The 20,631-nt window shown below is 34.4% G+C and overlaps 1 protein-coding gene across 1 annotated transcript in view; it reads left to right on the forward strand.

Moving 5' to 3' along the window:
- Positions 1 to 3,917: 3,917 nt before the first annotated feature.
- Positions 3,918 to 20,631, forward strand: part of TFPI (tissue factor pathway inhibitor) — a 64,879-nt gene continuing 48,165 nt past the window's right edge. The window contains exon 1 of the mRNA XM_057745832.1: positions 3,918 to 4,079. The gene's annotated coding sequence lies outside the window, so the exon portion shown is untranslated. The remainder of the gene's footprint in view (positions 4,080 to 20,631) is intronic.

Raw genomic sequence — 20,631 nt, forward strand, 5'->3', positions numbered from 1 at the left:
AATTTGGATTCCTTTGATTTCTTTTTCTTCTCTGATTGCTGTGGCAAGGACTTCCAAAACTATGTTGAATAGTAGTGGTGAGAGTGGACATCCTTGTCTTGTTCCTGATCTTAGAGGGAATGCTTTCAGTTTTTCCCCATTGAGAATGATGTTTGCTGTGGGTTTGTCATATATGGCCTTTATTATGTTGAGGTAGGTTCCCTCTATGCCCACCTTCTGGAGAGTTTTTATCATAAATGGGTGTTGAATTGTGTCAAAAGCTTTTTCTGCATCTATTGAGATGATCATGTGGTTTTTATCCTTCAGTTTGTTAATGTGGTGTATCACATTGACTGATTTGTGTATATTGAAGAATCCTTGCATTCCAGGGATAAACCCCACTTGATCATAGTGGATGATCCTTTGAATGTGTTGTTGGATTCTGTTGGCTAGTATTTTGTGGAGGATTTTTGCATCTAAATTCATCAGTGATATTGGTCTGTAGTTTTCTTTTTTTGTAGTATCTTTGTCTGGTTTTGGTATCAGGGTGATGGTGGCTTCATAAAATGAGTTTGGGAGTGTTCCTTCCTCTGCAATTTTTTGGAAGACCTTGAGAAGGATGGGTGTTAGCTCTTCTCTAAATGTTTGATAAAATTCACCTGTGAATCCATCTGGTCCTGGACTTTTGTTTGTTGGGAGATTTTTAATCACAGTTTCAATTTCATTACTCGTGATTGGTCTGTTCATATGTTCTATTTCTTCCTGATTCAGTCTTGCAAAATAACATATCTTTAAGGGAAGAAGGTAAGGAGGTAGGGAATATTTTATATATCTCTTCCTAAGTTATGCTTGATAACATACTATCCCAAAATCTACAGTGTTTTTATCAAGAAAGGATTTATTTTCAGTCCTCTTTGTGGGTTATCTTTTTTTTTTTTATTGGAGTATAGTTGCTTTACAGTGTTATATTAGTTTCTATTGTACAGCATGTGGGTCATCTTTATTATGATCCAATTTTAAAGAATAACCTTTATGTGGGACATGAGCATCATCTGGCAGGAAAATGAAAACTATAGAATCATAAAACTCATAAACTTCTCATAAAGCTAATAAAAATCTGAAGTGTTATTTGAACTGTGTGAGAGTTGGAAAGACAAAATTAACAGAGCATGGTGAGAAATGAAAAGGAGAATGTTTAGTATTAGGTAGGTACTTGGAACATCCAGATAATGATTAGATACAAAGAACTTTAAGATATGATGGCATAGTCAAATTGTTGGTGAGAAAATCTTTTTATCCAGATAATTTAGACTTAGGCTTGTATACAATAGAAAGGCAAACTAGTCATAAAACCTCACAAAGGAGCTTACGCAAGCCTCAGGGAGAGAAAAGCTGAGTCCACAGAGCCCTTAAGGGACAGCATCAGGTTGTCTTATCTTAACAATATATGTCAAGTTCCCACGTTCTCTTCAGCACAAGAATACCCAAGTGTGTGTAAATTACTTGGAAACAAAGTGGTAAAAAGTCTTCATTGATGTCAAGTGCAACTTAGAGATGAAATCAGTGATCTCTGAGAAAATAATTTCAGCTCAGTTATGGCTCTTCCAGATAGGGTTCTTTACATAGTAAGAAAAAGAGATTTCTTAAATGACTGTAGAGGGAAAAAAGGGTTTATTACAAGGGTATATTTTCTTGAGTACTTAGAAAAACTTGAACTAGGCCTCAGGAAGGACAGTCACTGTAGAGCTCAGGCATCACTCTCTCATCTCTCAGTCTTGCTCTTGCTTTCATTCTTTCCCTGTTTCTCTCTCAGAGTTTACAGACCCTCTTTCGTTCATTCCTTTCACCATTCGCTCTCGACTAGCTTTCTCCACATAATCATCTGGAGCACACCATTATGGCTGTCAGCACTTCCTCTATCTTGGCTTTGTACTTAAGAGCCTGGCAGTGTATAGTTTTATCTATAGCTCTTAGTACAAGTTTCCAAAAAGGTAATCTGATTTGCTGAGCTTACCTCTACCTTAGTAGAGCCTGCAGATTGGCCAAAAAATGAATCAGTGTCCACTCCAGTCCAAGAACAGGCAACTTTCCTCAACAATCTGAGCAAGGAGGGAACATTGAATGTGCTTGAGTTGCAACAGGTAATAAGGGGTAATAATTAGGCAGCAAAGTTCTGGTTGTTAAAACCAAAGTTTCTACACCCAGCAAAGTTTTGTTGTGGTATGAAATCCAGAACGTGGGTGAGAAAGAAACATAGAAGAGTATTTTAAGTATCTGTGCTCTGAAGTCAGACTACATTATTTGAATCAGAGCTCAACAAACTATACTCAACCTTCTTAAACCTGTGAAATGTTCACGCAGAGAGGGTTTTCTTCACAAGCTGGCTGTGAGAATTAAATAAGTTAATTTATGTGCCAGACACCTAGGAATTATTCAATAAATAGTAAAAAAAAAAAAAACACAGGAGGAAAAGTTACCCTGTAATAGGGAAGAACCTTTGTATTCTATTACAAGTTAATCACTAAAGGGATGTTGCCTGTAAACTTAAATTATGCCTAATGGCCAATCTCTGGGAATTTTGCCTCCCAGGTAATGAGCATTAAGCTAAACTACTTTCATTTAGCTCACAAGAAAACATCCTGACCAGGTCCACCTGTGAATGACTACAGGCAGGAAGAAATTAACATATCCCTTCCAGAGGCTGACCAGAACCAGGAAATATATGATTTTACTCCCTTCCCTGTTAGTATAAAAGAAGCCTGAATTCTAACTCAGGCAAGATAGTTCTTTGGGATGTGAGTCTACCATCTTCTCTGCCTGCCTGATTTTCTGAATAAAGTCACTATTCCTTGCCCCAACAACCCATCTCTTGATTTATTGGCCTGTCCTGAGGCAAGCAATATGAGCTTGGACTTAGTAGCAACCCCTTACCCAGAGGTCAAAGGAAAGAAGCAAGAAAAGTTGAAGACACGAAGACAATCAGATATGGAAAAAACAAGAAACTGGTGGATTTTCTGATCAATGACTTGAGCCACCATGGCAGAGTAGATTCTGCCATCTTATGAAATCTCTAGTGATCTGAGTCCGATATGACCATAATCCCATTATGGAAATACTAAGCATTAACTCCAGTGAGAGCAACCTACAGCAGAGCAAGGTGAGTGATGCCTTTAAATATCATGTAAAATAATAATTATTATATAAACAACAGCAATAAATATGATAGTTAACATTTATTGAAGGTTTGCTATGTGTGGAGACCTAAGTGCCTTATATGTCTATATGTATACATATTTATGTATTAATCCATTTACTACTTACATCAAACCTAGGAAATTTTATCATTATTTTAGGGAAAAAGAAACTTGAGGCACAGAGAGTTTAAATAATTGACCAAAGTTGCAAAGCGAGTAAGTAGCTGAGGCAGGGTTTACAGCCTGACATTCTGCAATCAAAGGGAACTTCAATAGCCCTCAGATGTTCTTCACAAATATATTGACAATCTGGATGAAATAATTTGAAGAAGAAATAAACTACAAAAAAAAGTTTCACTTTATTAAGTAACTATGTGATGGCAAATATATAATGTTTAAAAATATATAGCTCTGGGGGGAAAAAAGTATTTTTTTTTAAACTGATTGCAAAAAGAATCCTGGAAAGTAAAAGAAACACTTATTCAAGAATAGTAATTCTGAAATCTTAGTGTAAGCTGATTCCTTTGTCTGTTTCCTCCATAATAGAAAAGGCTTTTGAATAATTTGGCAAAATTAGCCTAAAAAGTGTTGGAGTGACCTAAACAGGAAGCCTGGCTATTCCCAGCTGTGAGTGATCTCTGAGACCCGCTCTGAGGCTCTTCTTTGCTCCAATAGACAGGAGCAACTTTGCGCTCGATAAAAGTCAAATTCTTACCTCACCCTTTCACTGCTGGCAGGATCAGATTGCATTTCTTTCATTATTCTCCACTCTGCAGTTTCTTGATCTGTTTAAAAGAAGAAGTAGAAAAGATAAATCCTCTCTTCAATGCCTGGAAGGGAAAACAAAATGACCTCGACTCCACTTTGAAAAAATCTTTCCAAGAACTTTCTTCAGAGATTTCACTCGTGAGTACTTGGCAATATACTTTCTAGTCCATGGAAATAACTTTTATTTTTTTTCTTTGGGGGAAAAGCAGGGTGCTGAGAGGCAAAGACTTGTAGGGGAGAACCATTGTCTGTAACTACAATGAAAATCGACCTTTCTCTGTAAACAAACTCATTGCAATGCAAAACTAAATTCTCAGCATTTTGCATTTAGTTTTAAGCAAATATATATGCAATATAGGATTATGTTTTTTAGACCATGAATATAAAGAGTTGATGAGATGTAGGCTTGTTTTATAATTTTAAGCCTGTAGTGGCAATTCTTTATTAATCGTGTCTTTAATTGGAATTTTCTGAAGATTCTTTATAACCTTTAAACATTATTTAGTAACATATAAAGAAATATAATAAAGAGACTGTCTGGCAGCCTTATGTTTAAAGAAACTTCTTTCATTGCCATTAATTGGTGTTATTTAAAATAAGGTATAAACATTACAATTCTTGTAGTCTATTTCATGCCAGCATTAACTAATCTCTCTAAGGAAATATTTTACAAGTCTCCAAAAACAAAAGCTCATATTCTAAGATACTAAAATAAGAATAGACAAGATTGCACTATATATAGTAGAATTATGTAAATTAAAGCAATAGATTACATACCTATATGATGTACTGTCATATTCTTGTTGCTTATAAAACAATATTAAATTTAGCTTCTGGTAGTAAAGGAAAGCACATAACAAGTACACAACCACAGAACTATAATGAAACAAAAAATTATTTAATTATGGAAAGCACTCGTTTGTATGAGAATTAACGAAAAACTGAGGGCCAAGAGCAGTGCCGTGCAGAAAAAAAAGATAAGCAACAGCCACACTGTGACTCAGTGCTCTGGAAATTAGTCACAAAATGACTTTGTATAATTGTGATAACATAAATACAAAGGGCAGAACCCAAGCAGGAAACATACAGCCCAGAGAGTCATATATTATGTGTAAAAGCATAATATTTACATCAGAGGTGAAAAATTGTGTCAGTTTTGAGATATTGCAAAGTTTTTTAATCTTTTATAAAACATTTTTAGGATTCTTTATATTCACCATTCTAGTGCATGATTATTTTAAGATATATAATCTATATTTTATCTTAATACTTAAACTGAAGGGTGAATAATCTCTGAAAATGTATTGGAGTATGAAATTTTAATTTGGGACCTATGGGTTAATAAAATTATGTAAAATATCCTTAGGGATCAACAGAGTTGGAAAACTATTGATGTAAATACAGATAATTAACATTATAGATGTAAGTAAAACTTTAAAATATTTACTTTTAACAGTTTGAATGGTTATATTGTAAAGCCAAGTTTGTCTTCTTCAGGTAACTGTACAGTCTTATTAGAGAGCTTTAATGGTGTATATACTACTGTTTGGTTCCTTTATTACGAAAGCTGACTTGTACAAGTTTTGTTTTTTGTTTTTAAAAGTACAGTGATTTCTTTAAGCATTTGTTTTCTCTCCAATGACTAGATCAAAACCCCTTGGGAAGTGCGGTCCTGTTCAAATAGACTGTACCATCACCTGGTGCTTGCTGGTCTGATTGGTTGTCCCTAACTCTAGGCTTCATTTACTTATCGATTGTGAAACTATTTTGCCTAGAAACTTCTAATGTAAATAGTATTACTAAACTTAAAAATAATCTATGAAATGGAAAATTGTTTTTGTATTAAACTATAGTTTTCATAACACTAATTTACTCCTTCCTAAGAATTAATTTCCTGATCTTAGTTATCTACATTCTTCAAATTCAAACCATAATTGAACAGATGATAAACTTTTTTCCTACTAGAGGAAAAAAGTCAAGCTGAAAAGTCTTTATTTATTCCCAGAACACCTGACAATCTAACCAAATAGTAGATGTGCTATAGATTCTTTAGGAATTGTTGGTTTACTAAATTCACTGTCACAAACTTTTAATACAGATTTCAACTGACATCTCTACTTAATAGAAGAAAAATATGTAAAATAAACATCCTTGCCAAAATAAAAGAGGGAGTAGGGGGAACAGGAGAGACAATATGAAAAGGAAAGGGAAGTACTCAGAATAGGGTTTTCAAAAAAATCTTGTTTATTGGTATAAATTAAATAAGCAGAATAATAATATTGATTAAAATTAGTTACTTATATCTGTTTTTGCTATGTAGACATGATCTAAGAATGGTACTACTATCTAACTCATCTATTCTCAATAAAGGCTGTCTTTAGCCACCCTTTTTATGTTTACCATCTAAATCATTTAACTCAGGGAATTTAATTTGCAGAGTTGGTCTTTTTTTTAAACAAAACATATTTTTAAAAAGATATATTTTTTGTTTATTTATTTATTTATTTATTTATTTATTTATTTAGCTGTGCCAGGTCTTAGTTGTGGCACTTGGGATCTTTTAGCTGTACATGTGGTATCTAGTTCCCTGACCAGGGATCAAACTGGGCCCCCTGCATTGGGAGCGCAGAGTCTTTCAACAGCTGGACCACCAGGGAAGCCACAAATCAAAAATACTTTTAAATGCATTCTTTCTTTATAGAAACATGTCAATACTATAATTTTTTCTGATTGTTAACATGTGCATTCAGAGAAATCTGAATTCAAGACATGGAGTGACAATTAAAGTCCTTGTTTCTGGATATTAAATCTCGCCAAAATGAAGAAAGGATGCAAGTTATTCCAGAGAGTTCTCTTTATGCTAGACCACCTCTCTTGGGTCACTGAGATCCTCAATGACTGTTTTCTTGGTGTGATATATCATCTCCAGGAGTCCAGTCTTCCCATTACCCTTCTCCCCGTCTTCACTTCTCCCAGTGGCAGGTGCTATATAGAACCAGAGCCTATGATTCAGCTACCAATAGGATGAGGGCACCCTAGTCATTTTCACTTTTCTTCTTTTCAACACCAGTAACAAAAAGCACTGGATGTATGTCAGATCTGCTATGTTCATCTCTCTTCAGGCTTTCCTTTGGGATTCTATGTTTTTTCTTAGTTGGAACAACCATATTTTAAAAGTATTTTAAAAACAAAGAGGTCCATGATCCATGCTAGAAGTCCCAATCCTGCAATATTTCTACCCCAATTGTCCCATGTGATAGACCACAGGTGCCTGGGGAGACATAGACTTACTGCCAGGAATTCCTCAATCAAAATGTGATGGTAGCATTCTCTCTAGACTGAATAAATATTACATGTTGTTGATCAGGCTATTTCAACATCAGGAATGTAAAAGTATCCATCAGTATAGCACTGATATAATGTGGTGTTGTTATTATCAAGCATAGAGTGCCATAGACCCCCTTCAACTGTACCACACCCTCAGTGCCACCCCACCCTACTGCCAACCTCATTCTGTCTCTCCTATTCATGTTTCTTACCAACATTTATCTCATCCTTGAATCCTGTAATAACCCATCTCTAAGCATCATCTCATTCCTTACTTCACAAGGCTTAGAAATGGAGTAAATCTCAGAAATCGGGTGAGTCCCCAGAATAGTAGTGTTTGTTGCAAAATATTGGTAATAGTTTAAAGCTCTTTTAGGAATAAACTTTAGAGTATCCCAGGAAATGAATCAAAATGATTATATCAAAATATCATATGCCTGTTCACTTTTATGTGCAACCAATTTCAAATATACGTGACTATAAAATGAATGAACTTCTGATTCATGTTACATGAATGAATTTGAAAACATTATGCTAAGTGAAATAAGCCAGACACACACAAAAAAATAGTGTGTAATTTCACGAATTTGGGATATCTACAGTAGGCAAAGTCATAGCAAAAGAAAATAGATTACAGGTTTCCAGAGTCTAGAGGAAGGAATGAATGGTGAGCTATTGCTTAATGGATACACAGTTTCTGTTTGGGGTAATGAAAAATTTTGGAAATAGATAGTGGTGATGATTGCACAAAAATATAAATGTAATTAATGCCACTGAGTTGTGCTCTAAAAAAATAGTTAAAATTGCAAATTTCATGGTATTTATTTTACCACAATCAAAAATGGTGAGAGAAAAATATTAATAATTTTAGGGTTTTTTCTGTTTCAATTTACATAGTTTCTATCATTATGTCTTCAAATTTACTTATCTTTTCTTCTATATCCAATGTGTTTATAATCCTATCTAGTGTATTTTTCATCTCAAATAATGTTGTTTTCATCTCTAGAAATTCAGTTTGAGTCTCTATCTTCTTTTCTATCTAACACACTCAATATGTTCTCCACCTTCTTGAATATATGAATGCAGTTAAAATTTTAGTTTAAATATCTTTGTTAATTCTATTTTCTGTGTCATTTCTGTGTCATTTTGATTCTTTTCATTATAAGTTATATTTTGGTGCTCTTTGCATGCCTTGTAATTTTTATTTGAATGCCTGATATTATGAATCTTACCTTAAGTTTTGAATATGTTGTATTCCTATAAATAATATTGAGCTCTGTTCTGAGTTGCAGTTTAATTACTTGGAAACAATCTGGTATTTTGCTATCTCACTGTCAGGCTTTGTTAGGTAGAATCAGAGAAATGTTTATTCTATGGTTAATTTTTCCCCAGTACTGAGAAAAAAACTTTCTGACTACTCTACTAATGCACCATGAATGGAAGTTTCTGCAATTTAGGGACAAGAAATATTTACAGCTTTACATGTGTTCTATGTGTTATTCCCCTCTAGCCCTTTAAAGTGGTTCTTCAGCCAAACTTGGGTACTTTTCTCTCACTGATCAATGTTAAGCTGAAGACCTGAGGGTCATCTGAATATTCTGGATCTCTCTTTCTGTATAGCTCTCTACCCTGTTACTCAGCCCTGCATACTCTAGCCACCCTGGCCTCTCCAGACAATGCTTTCTCCTAAACTCAGGGAGACCACTGGGCAATTCCAGAGCCTCTTCTTCCTGAACTTGGACATGGAAACTCCCTTCAGTCACTGTGCTGGAGCAAATCGAAACGTAAGGCTGAACTCGTGTTGCCCATCCTTATGGGATCACTGCTCTTCTCTGACCAAGATTTAGTTAGCTGAAGACCATCCTTTAACACCTTTTCACTATTTTATTTTTTTTAAGTTGTTTCAGGTGGGAGGATAAGTCCATTGTTAATCCATTGTGGCTGGAAGTAGAAGGGCTATTTTTCTTTAAATTTTTATTTTATATTAGAGTATAGCCAATTTACAATGTTGTATTAGTTTCAGGTGTCCAGCAAAGTGAATCAGTTGTACATATACATATATCTATTCTTTGTCAGATTCTTTTCCTATATAGGTTATTATAGAGTATTGAGTAGAGTTCCTTGTGCTATACAGTAGGTCCTTGTTGGTTATCTATTTTATATATAGTAGTGTGTATATGTTCATCCCAACCACCTAATTTATCCCTCTCCACAGCCTTTCACCTTTGGTAATCATAAATTTTTCTAAGTCTGTAAGTCTGTTTCTGTTTTATAAATAAGTTCATTTGTATCTCTGTTTTAGATTCCACATACAAGTGATATTATATGATATTTATCCTTCTCTGACTTACTTTACTTAGTATGATAATCTCTAGGCCCATCTGTGTTGCTGCAAATGGTATTATTTCATTCTTTTTATGGCTGAGTAATATTCCATCATATATGTGTACCACATCTTATCCATTCATCTGTCGATGGGCATTTAGGTTGCTTCCTGGCTATTGTAAATAGCGCTGCAATGAACATTGAGGTGCATGAATCTTTTTGAGTTATGGTTTTCTCCAGATATATGCCCAGGAGTGGGATTTCTGGATCATATGGTGGCACTATTTTTTAGTTTTCTAAGGAACCCCCATACTGTTTTCCATAGTGGCTATTCTCACTAACGGTGTAGGAGGGTTCCCTTTCTTCCACACCCTCTCCAGCATTTATTGTTTGTAGCTTTTTTTGATGGCCATTCTGACTGGTGTGAGGCAATTTAATACCTCATTGTAGCTTTGATTTGCATGTCTCTAATAATTAGTGATGTTGAGCATTTTTTCATGTGCCTTTTGGCCATCTGTTTGTCTTCTTTGTAGAAATGTCTATTCAGGTCCTCCACTCATCTTTTGATTGGGTTGTTTGGGTTTTTTTTTGATATTGAGCTGCATGAGCTGTTTATATATTTTGGAGATTAATCACTTCTCGGTTGCATCATTTGCAAATATTTTGTCCCATTCTGTGGTTTATCTTTTTGTTTGGTTTATGGTTGCTTTTGCTGTGCAGTGGAAAGCCTATTTTTTTTAAAATTACATTTTAATGATATCCTACAAAACAAAAAATAAACATAGAGCAAGAAGTTTTAAGGGCATATAAACTGTAATTCATTAATTGGCCTGGATAAGATAAATACATTTTTTGCCTGCTATATCTCAGCAACTATGTTAGATGAGTAAATATATTTACTTGTTTATACAATAAAAAATTTATGTTCTCTATTGCTAAAAAATAATTATTTCATCTCAGATAAGCAGTTTGTTTCATTATGATTATCTGATAACAGTAACTGTTTAAGCAGCTAATATTTTACTCTCTCCTATTTTAAATGACAAATTAATTCTACAAGCTTAAAACCAATCAGGTTGTCACTTGTTCAACAGGGCTTTCCAAACTCTGAGTGCTGAGTGTTATTTACCTAAAGCCTCCTGGGTTTTGTAGCGAATGAAAGATTGCCTTTACTGGTAGTTTCCTATCACAATTTCTCATAATTATCTTTCCTCCCCTGATTCCTGGATACTTCTACATATTGAAAGCTGGGAAAGTTCATTGACAGCACAAATTAAGACTTTCTCTTTTTATGAAAGGAAGTTTCAAGTGTTTCCTGCTTAATTATATGTACCAATTGATATAAACAGATAATCTCAAATGACAAATATTGTAAACAATATGTATATTTAGCATTAGAATTTGTTTTATAATTATGTAAGAGTGTGTACATCATTGAAGTTTCTATGCATCTTTTATTCGAGTTTTGTGGTTTTAGTCTCCTTTAACAGTTAAAGTCAGTCCGGAGGAAAGGGAAACAGGTATACAATAAAGAAATCATTATGGTATCTGCATTATGACACTAATGCAGGTTCATAAAAAAATTATGGGATAAGCAATTTACCTTAGAAACACTCAGGCCCTTCTTTCAGTGCCAATAATTTTTTTCAAGTTTCAGATTTCCCAGGATTAACCTCTTTTTGTATGTTTTTCTCTTAAGGAATTGCTGGAGAATGTTCCAGTGGAAGAAAAGTGTTTAGGGAGAATTTGGATTAGCCTCAATTCACATAATTCACATGGCAAGAGAGTGTTTTGTGGTTTTTGGTTTTTGGGTTTTTTCTATTTGTGGTAAACTCTGGACGAAACTCCTTTAAAGCCAATTTGCATTTATTAGTTATATCCCTAAAGAAAGTAAAAGGTTCCTTAGGTACCAGGGTTTGCCCTATCACTACTATGTCAACATTGCTCTCCCCACCATCACTTGCCTGCATTCCATATTACTGTCTCCTTATTCAGAGGCCAAAGAGACACAAGTGACAATCTATCCTTCCTAATAGGTACTGGAAGCCTTATCTGAAAAGATATGAGTTAATGGGCATTCATGGATGGTCCTCAAAATATGTGTGAAAAAATATCTGAGTCATGTGTGTATTTGCTCTTTAGAAGGGAATCCATGGTTTTCCCTCAGATCTCTCAGGGGCTTACACATCACCATGAAAAATATATCTGAGACATGATTAAATATCCAAGGAAAACAGTATAGAGCATTAGAATCAAAAAAAGTATCAAATAATAATATATCCTGAAGAAGGCAAGATAAAGATTTCAAAGGCAGATAAACTTGACATAGAAGGCATAAGGGTGGGAGAGAGCTGGATAAGTTATCCTATGCATAAGAAGTCTTTGAGAAAAGATCTTTTTTGAGAAGCCTAGGAAGAGATTAAATTATTTTAAAATCTTCAATCATTACACTTGAATAAGCAGATTCAGTTTTTAGTATATTCAAAGCTGAGCATTAACTATATACTTTTATATATTAGATCTTTTGCAAGGTACAAAAAGTGTACAATGTGATAAATTTGAATCATTTATAAATTAACCTAATTATGAGGATTTGAAGTAACTTAACACAAAATCAAAACTGTGGTCCTCATTCTCAGAAAATTACAATCAGGGGAATTAAGCAGCACGTTTAACAAGAACATGCTAATTCCTGATTATGTGTTAGGTAGAATTTGGATAGAAGAAAAAGGAATGACAATTTAGAGAAACTAGCAGATTTTTATAAAAATGTAAAATAATGAGCATTCAGCGTGAGGAACCAAAGGACAAAAAGAACTATTTATTGGATGCTATGAGTAAAAAAGGAAGTAGCACCAGTTTCCTTTCATTCTCTTGAGTCCATAGTTCATTGTTTCATGGGTCTGACATTTTACACTCTGAATGGAAGTGGCTGAAGATTAACATGTTAATGGTTGCTGGAGGACCATGACTCAGCTGCCTGGGGCCCCCTGTTCCTTTACAATGATGACTCAGAAAGTTGAACTCAGGATGTCATCTAAACACATGGGTGTAGTCACCAACAGCTGCAGTTCCAATCTTGAACTAAGCTCAGTTACTTTCCACTAAAGCATAATCAGAAATCCTGGGTTTTTCACATTAGAACTTATTTCACCCACAGAATTACTCTCTTACTCAGGAGGGAGAAAATTGATCATTATTGGTTCAACATGTTTATTGTACTTAAGTATAAAAACTTTAGCTAATATTTGGAATCATAACACTTTCATAGTCAGAAACAAAGTTACCTGATCATTTATCTGAAACCAAAGTGTTATAAATATCTAGCTTCAGGTATATTGAATATAAATTTTGCTTCTTTTTCCCTCAAGGAAAATGAGAGTATAGGAACATTTTGTGGGAATTTCCGATACATGGACTAACATTTTGTTCTCCTTTTCTCATACCACAACTGATACTATCAAATGCAGAAAATTGATTTGTTTCCAGTATACTTGTCTGAACAGAGACAAAATCTAAGATGGTAACAGACCTTGAGGGGAAATGAGGGAGCAGACTTTATCCATTGATCTTTAAAATGAAAAAAGGTAACATCTACCTAAATTACATAAGTTGTGAATCAAGGTTCTAATTAGAACCCTGTTAGGAAGGTCTCAGCTGTCTTTCCATGTCTTTCCAAAATACATATACCTCCTGCCTAAGGTGTCATACTCAATATTAATTAATGGATTAGAATTAGTTATGTAATCAGGAGATTGATTGATAGACATATCAGAGAAGCAATGGTCCTGATATACCATTTTCTTATCTTACTAAATAATGCATGCCTAGAAGAGCAGATACAAACAGGAGAAAAAATAGACAGAAGTAGCCATAGGTCTCTATCTAATTTTATTTCTTAATATGGACCGTAATGATAATAGGGAAAGACATAGTTAATATATTCAATTCTTTTCTTTCTTCTCTCACACCAAAATTCTTTGTATTTCTTTGTTTTCGTGTGTTTTACTTCCTTCTATTTGGGGCTACTGGCATTAGTAGTTGAGCAAAATTATATTCTCAGAAATCTCCATTTTGGTTTAGGTATGTAATACAAAGTTTTATTTATTTATTTATCTGCGTATTTTTTTTCCTGCTTAAAGAAATAAAAACAGCATACAATGAAGATGTTTGCTGTTAAACAAGCTAGATTAGATTGAGTCTCTCTAATGAGGAAAGGTGAACTCATCCAAAGAAATGAATGCCACCTCCTTTTTGACAAATGTCTTACAAAGTTAACTGTAATACCTAAACAAAATACCTCCCCACCTTTTTTCTAAGAGTTGTAGTAGATATGGGCAACTATATAAGGAAAAATCTTTCGCATTATTTCTTTCATTATGTATTTCTATTTTATTTTCCTTTGTTCATTGTATTTTTATTAGTAAAATATATGCTATTCTCTTTGGACTTTACTTACAAATTTCAGAAATATTTTTACATATTTATATTTCCCCTATTCTTTTTTTTTAATATTTATTTATTTGGTTGCGCTGGGTCTTAGTTGTTGCAGGCGGACTCCTTAGTTGCGTCATGCAAACTCTTAATTGCAGCATGCACATGGGATCTTGTTCCCTGACCAGGGACCGAACCTGGGACCCCCAGACGGCTGCATTGGGAGCACAGTCTTATCCACTGTGCCACCAGGGAAGTCCCAACATTTCCCTGATTCTTTTTTTTTTTAATAAATTTATTTATTAGTTGCCTTGGGTCTTCATTGCTGCACGCTGGCTTTCTCTAGTTGCAGTGAGCAGGAGGTACTCTTAGTTGCAGTGTACAGGCTTCTAATTGCAGTGGCTTCTCGTTGCAGAGCATGGGCTCAAGGCATGTGGGCTTCAGTAGTTGCATCACATGGGTTTGGTCGTTGTGGTGCATGGGCTTTGTTGCTCCGCGGCATGTGGGATCTTCCGGGACCAGGGCTCGAACCTGTGTCCCCTGCATTGGCAGGTGGATTCTTAACCACTGCACCACCAGGGAAGTCCCTCCCGTATGCTTAACTTTATAATTATCTCTTTACTCTCCCACTCTCCCTTATTGCTTCTCAGTTTTCCTTCTCCGCATCCAGGTCTCTCACTCTTCTCTCTTAGCTAGTAATAAGAATTAATATTCCCTATTATTATTTAGAGGGAGAGTATTTTCCCTTTTAAAAATATAAACACAAAATTAAAAAGAAAGAATTGGTGGGCTTCTTGATTTTACTTATAGGACTTTGGTCCAAAATAGAGAATAAAAATCTCCTACTTAGGATTTGATGAATTGCTAATTTCTAGAGAGTGTAGGGGAAAAAAGAAAGAAGAAGATATTTGTGAAAATAGTGGGTCTTTCTTAGGCTTGCAGTTGCCCTTTTTTGGGATGGTCACAATTCCTGTGTTTGAGTAGAAGCCCTGCCAGTATGCAAGTATAGGACTTTGGAGGGAAAATATTGGTTTGTGGGCTTTGGTTTCTTCATTAAAAAACCCAGAATATTATAGATACTTATCCCTGTAGTAACCTTGGCCTTCATTTCAGTTTTTTTTAGTTTTTAAATAAACTTAGTTTACATATGTTGTATGCTATTTGGTTGTAACATGAAAATAATTCACTTTTTTCTCCCAGCATTGCTATTTCTTTTCTCTGGGATTTTTTTTTGTTTTATTTCTCATCATATTACGAATGACAAGAAATTAGGCCTACACAATAAACAGATTTTTTTTAAATTTTTTTTATTGGGGTATAGTTGTTTTACAATGTTGTGTTAGTTTCTACTGTACAGTGAATCATAGGACAGTTCCCTGTGCTATATGGCACGTTCTCATTAGTGTTTCATTCCTAGAAGAAACTTCCCTGCTTTATAAAATCATACCTAACAACTACTTCGTATCCAAAAGAGAGAGAGTAACAAACTTTTTTTCAGTGAAATTGTCACAATCTAAAATACAGATAAATGTTATGATTTGGCCTATTAACTAACATTAAGGAATTCCATGTTAAGCAGTTCTCCAGAAATATGACTTCCTGTAAAAAGAGCAAGATCTAATAGACGTTTCCTGGAGGACTGGCCAGTCTTTTAGTAAACATGATTAGAGTCAATAGTCGGCAACTATTTGGGGAGGCTTGTTTTTTTGCTGTTGTTTTGGTTGTATTTTATTGTGTTTCCAATATTAATTTACTTACCAGGTTCAGAATGTTTTGCTTCATTGTTTCCCATATTTTATCCTTAGTCTGAAATATAATCTGAAGATGTGACTCTTATAAAGCAAAACATCAGGCATTATTTTAATGGCAAAATAATTTTAATGATAAGAAAAGGGGATTCTGACCTAAGCTTTATAGTAATGATATTATTTTCCCATCCTTCAAGCATCCACCAGTCAAAAACACTGAAATAATTGGTTAATTATTTTGTGAAAGCAAAAACAGCAAAATAACTGTCAGGTTACATTTAGCTGCTAGAAGGAAAAATTCATAGCATGAGTGGCTTAAAAACAAGGCCATTTACTAGTTCACATTATGCAAAGCACAGAGGATGCTTCAAGATTTGTTAATCAACACAGATCTAAGTGCTTTCCATCTTTTTATTTCCATCACTAACAGCAGGTCATCTTTATCTAAGGATAGTTCTCAACATTACAAGATAGTTGCTTCAGTCATAGGCATCACATACAGACAAAACAAGTGGAAGAAAACATTGGGTGCCCTTCCTATGTGGCTCCATTTAAAACAAGGACTTTTTTCAAAAGTTCCCCAGCCCTGGAAGATAGCATACTTCCTTTTTCATCTCATTGGTCAGAGATTTATCACATAGAAATATCTAAACCAATGACTGTAAGGGAAATGGAATCACCATGACTAATGTGGATTAATGAGGACTTTATTATTTATAAATTTATTCCTTAGGTGGGCATAGGCTATCCTTTCCTGAGCACTGGACTTATGAACATATTCAGCTCACCTATCAATGAAAAGTGGCAGAGAACGGTTGTTGCATAAGCAAAAAAAGATGACTGAAATAACATCTTACAAAGTTGAAAAAAAAAAGACAAAAAATATATCCATAATCTCACTGACCTAATTTCCCTTATTAAAGCATATTTTTCTGTATAAACACCACTTTTTGCTTAGTTGATCTTAAAATACACATGTATTTTTGTATACAGCTTTTAAAATTCATATTACCATGATTAATCCCCGCTTAATCTTCTAGTCATTATCATTACCAATTTAACTTTGTAATATTGCATCTGGTGGATGGACGTGCCACCATATCTAATAATTGTCATAATGTTGCAGACCTACATTGTTTAAAAATGTAATATTACTTCTCTAAAAAAAAGAATGTGCATTTAGTCATTTTCATATTTTTGAAATCCCAAGTGTGATATCACTACCTTAAAGTATCATCTACATTTTTTAACAAAGAAAGTACACATTTAGGAAAAACTATTTGTTGACGATTAAATAATAAGCCACTTGTATATGTCCTCTTGCCAACAGTCCTCAAAGTCCTGCCTTTTTTGTCCCGTGTCTCTGTCCAGTTGATAAAATCCAACTCTGAATCCTTCAAAAGTTTAATTCCTGAATCTGGAGGGAAGGAGCACTGAATTTTCAAGGCACAAATTACTATGAGTTTATAGTTTGGGACTCCAGCAGCTCATAATCCTTTAAGATTTTCGATATGCCGTTTTATTTCACCTCGAGAAAATGGCAAACCCTCACATTTTTAGAAGTCCATTATTTCTTGACATTTTGAACAGAAAATCCCAGCCTCTTCTTCACAAAGAAAATTGAATCACAGCAAGAAAATCTTCAACCTCTGTCTGCTCTTCAGCAACTCCATCGCAAAACATGCGTGCACGCGCGCGCGCGCACACACACACACCCCTGAAAATGTATCCTGTTTCTCTCCCCACAAAGAAAACCTCATGGAAAATGGAAGTTACTGTTTTCTTCAGGCCAGGGTTAGACCCTCTTCGCTGTGTCCAGGATCTCATTCTCTATTTTATTTTATTTTTAGCTTTTGTCTCCTCTCTAGTGGCAGAATCGTATTAAACTAAGCCCTCCACAAAAGTTTCCCTTCAAACGCCCTCTCTTACTTTTCAGCATATATTTATAAAATGACACCTTTAATAGCTGTTTTCATAGCCTCTGTTCCAATTCCTTCCTCAGGTCACCAGCTGCTGCCCCCACCACTGTATCAAATTTTATTTTGCATTGTGCAAGGTTACTGACAATGCCATTGTCACTAAACCAAATGCACGGGGTGTGGGGGGGGGGCGTTATTTTTTGTTTTCTTTTTAACTCTTATACTTGAACCCTCTGTGCTCTAGACATTGTTAACTTGTGCCAATTTTATGAAGTATTTACTTCCTTAGCATCTATATCACTACAGCCTCCCAGCTTTCCTTTGCTTCCCTGTCTATTTCTTAATCTTCTCAGACCTATTTTTCCCTCAGCCTTGTTCTCCACAGTTCACTTCTAGGGTGTTCCTTCCCCATCTTCGTATTCATCTTATAGAGTCAGTGTAAGGATTATGTGAATTAATATTTGTAAAATCACAGACAGAATACCTGCTTCATATCAAATGCTACATAAGTACTTGTTAATCAAATCAACCTCGTGCACTCTGCAGAAATAATTATCATTTTCAAATTGATTTTCACATTTCTGTCTCTATGGAGATGTCTACCCTGAGCTCCATGTCTACTTATTGAGCTTCTTATTTGATGGCTCCAATGAACATCTCACAAATACTTAAAACTTTCCTGCCTTGGATGAAAATACTTATTTAAATCTATTATAATTAGTAATACATAGTCATAGTAAAATTTTGCCTAACTATGATTCATACTATCTCAATAATACCAAGTAGAATGCTTACTTTTCTATTTTTATTGAGATATACTTGAAATATAACATTGCATAAATTTAAAGTGCATGATGTATAGACTTGATATATTTATACGTAACAATATGATTATCAACATAGCGTTAGCTAACACCTTTATCACGTCACATAATTATCATTTCTTTTTTGTGGTGGGAACAATTAAGGTCTAGTCTCTTAGCAACTTTGATGTTTGTAATACGGTACTGTTGTCTATAATCACTATACTGTTCATTAGATCATCACAATTTATTTATCTACTGGCTATAAGTTTGTGCCCTTAAACAACATCTCCCCAATTTTCCATCCCTCAACCTCAAATAACCTCCATAGAATGCTTACTTTAGATTTATACATATATATCACTTAGATGAAAACCAAACTACATTTTTGCTAAATGGCATCAAGCACAAATTAAATAGACAATTTCTGGATAGTTTTTTGTTAAAATTTTTGTATTTTTCTTATTGTAAAGATGGGAAAAATAAAATTTCTAGGTATCTAGAACTTATAAGCTTATAGTCTTAAAGTTATATTAAAAGAATATACAATAGATATTTTTGAATGAAAAAATTAAATTGGTACCAAAATTATAGCTAAATTGTTGCAAAATACACATAAAAATTCTATAAATACATTTACTTTTTTTAAGAAAAACAAAGGACACTGACCATTGTGTCAATTATGGTGATGATAAAATATATCACATTTTAATGTGTCATAAAACAAGATTCATTTAGATGAAATAAACAACACATATAATAAGACCTCAAGAGCACAATTGGAATTCCTTAATAGACTATGGAGTATTTTAGAGAACGTACAGTCATGAGCTAGGGCAGAGACTAGAATGTAAACAGCTAAGATCACCATCCCAGCCTCTCTAGCTCTTGTTATTTGGCCCTCTCTAGAAGTCTACACCACACTTCTCACTGTAGACCAGCAGATCATCTAAGTATATATTTGTCTACCCCTTGGCAAGTCCACACTGGCCAGATGCTAATGTGACTTCATTATTATCCACTCAGTGGAAGTTTGGAGAACAGACTTTATGAGTAGAGAATATCAGCAGGTTTTCTTAGAAGTAAGGGTGGAGAAAAGGAAGAAATAATTAGTTGAATACTTATTGTCATCTCTAATAAAGGATTGTTACAATTGAAGTCCATTATGTTCCCTTTGATTAATACAGTTTTAAATAATTTTAGTTTATAGATTTGTTTTAAATTTCTCCAGTGACTTTTTACTTTCTTTTTGCAGAACCCTTAATTCCTTGATTTGTTCCATAAACATTTATTGAGCTCCTATTAAATACCAGAAAGAACAGATATAATTGCTGCTTTTAAGGACAGAGAAAACAGATAATAAGCAAATAAATATATAATGTGTTACATAGAGATAAGTGCAGTGATAAAAAGAAGTGAAAGGGAAAGGAACATAATCTTGGAGCTATTTTGTCTCAGGTGTTCAAGGAAGGATTCTGAGAAGACACCATTTGAGCAGACATTTGATACAGAACCAGTATATCCATAGCATTTATGAGATTGAGTCAGAGCATGATTCCAGGGGTGGAGAGGTAAGGAAGACCCTGTGAGTAGGGATTTACCAGAGAATTTCCTCTCTGCTGCGGTTGGGAGTATCCTTTTCCATAATAGTAATCATAACTTCTCATTTTCCTAAAATCTTGCAGCAAATGGTACACACTTAGTTTTCAGGCCCTTAGAATAATTTAATAAACTTTATTATGCAAAATTATGAAAAAAATCCAATCTTATAATGAAACTTCTCAGTAATTTCGTAGCCCACAATACGAATGGGCTGAGTGAAAATTCTCTAATTTTAAGTTATAAGGACTGACATCCAGGGCAGTGCTTTCTGCTCTGGAACTTATGATTTGCGATTACAGCTGAGGAATGAAGCAGAGAAGGGCTTAGGCAGTGAGGGTCTGTTTTACATTCCAGGTCTTCCCTTCTTGTTGTGAACTTTAAAAGATACCTTCTTCCTAGAAGAGATTGTAGAGAATACATGTCCCCTGTTAGTAAATAACAACAAAAACACAACAAAAGCACATAAATTGGGAGAACTGGATACTAAACATCCTTATAGTATAGGTAATTTCTACATTTCTTATAGGAACGT

This window comes from Hippopotamus amphibius, chromosome 8, assembly GCF_030028045.1.
Source record: "Hippopotamus amphibius kiboko isolate mHipAmp2 chromosome 8, mHipAmp2.hap2, whole genome shotgun sequence".
NCBI lineage: Eukaryota > Metazoa > Chordata > Mammalia > Artiodactyla > Hippopotamidae > Hippopotamus > Hippopotamus amphibius.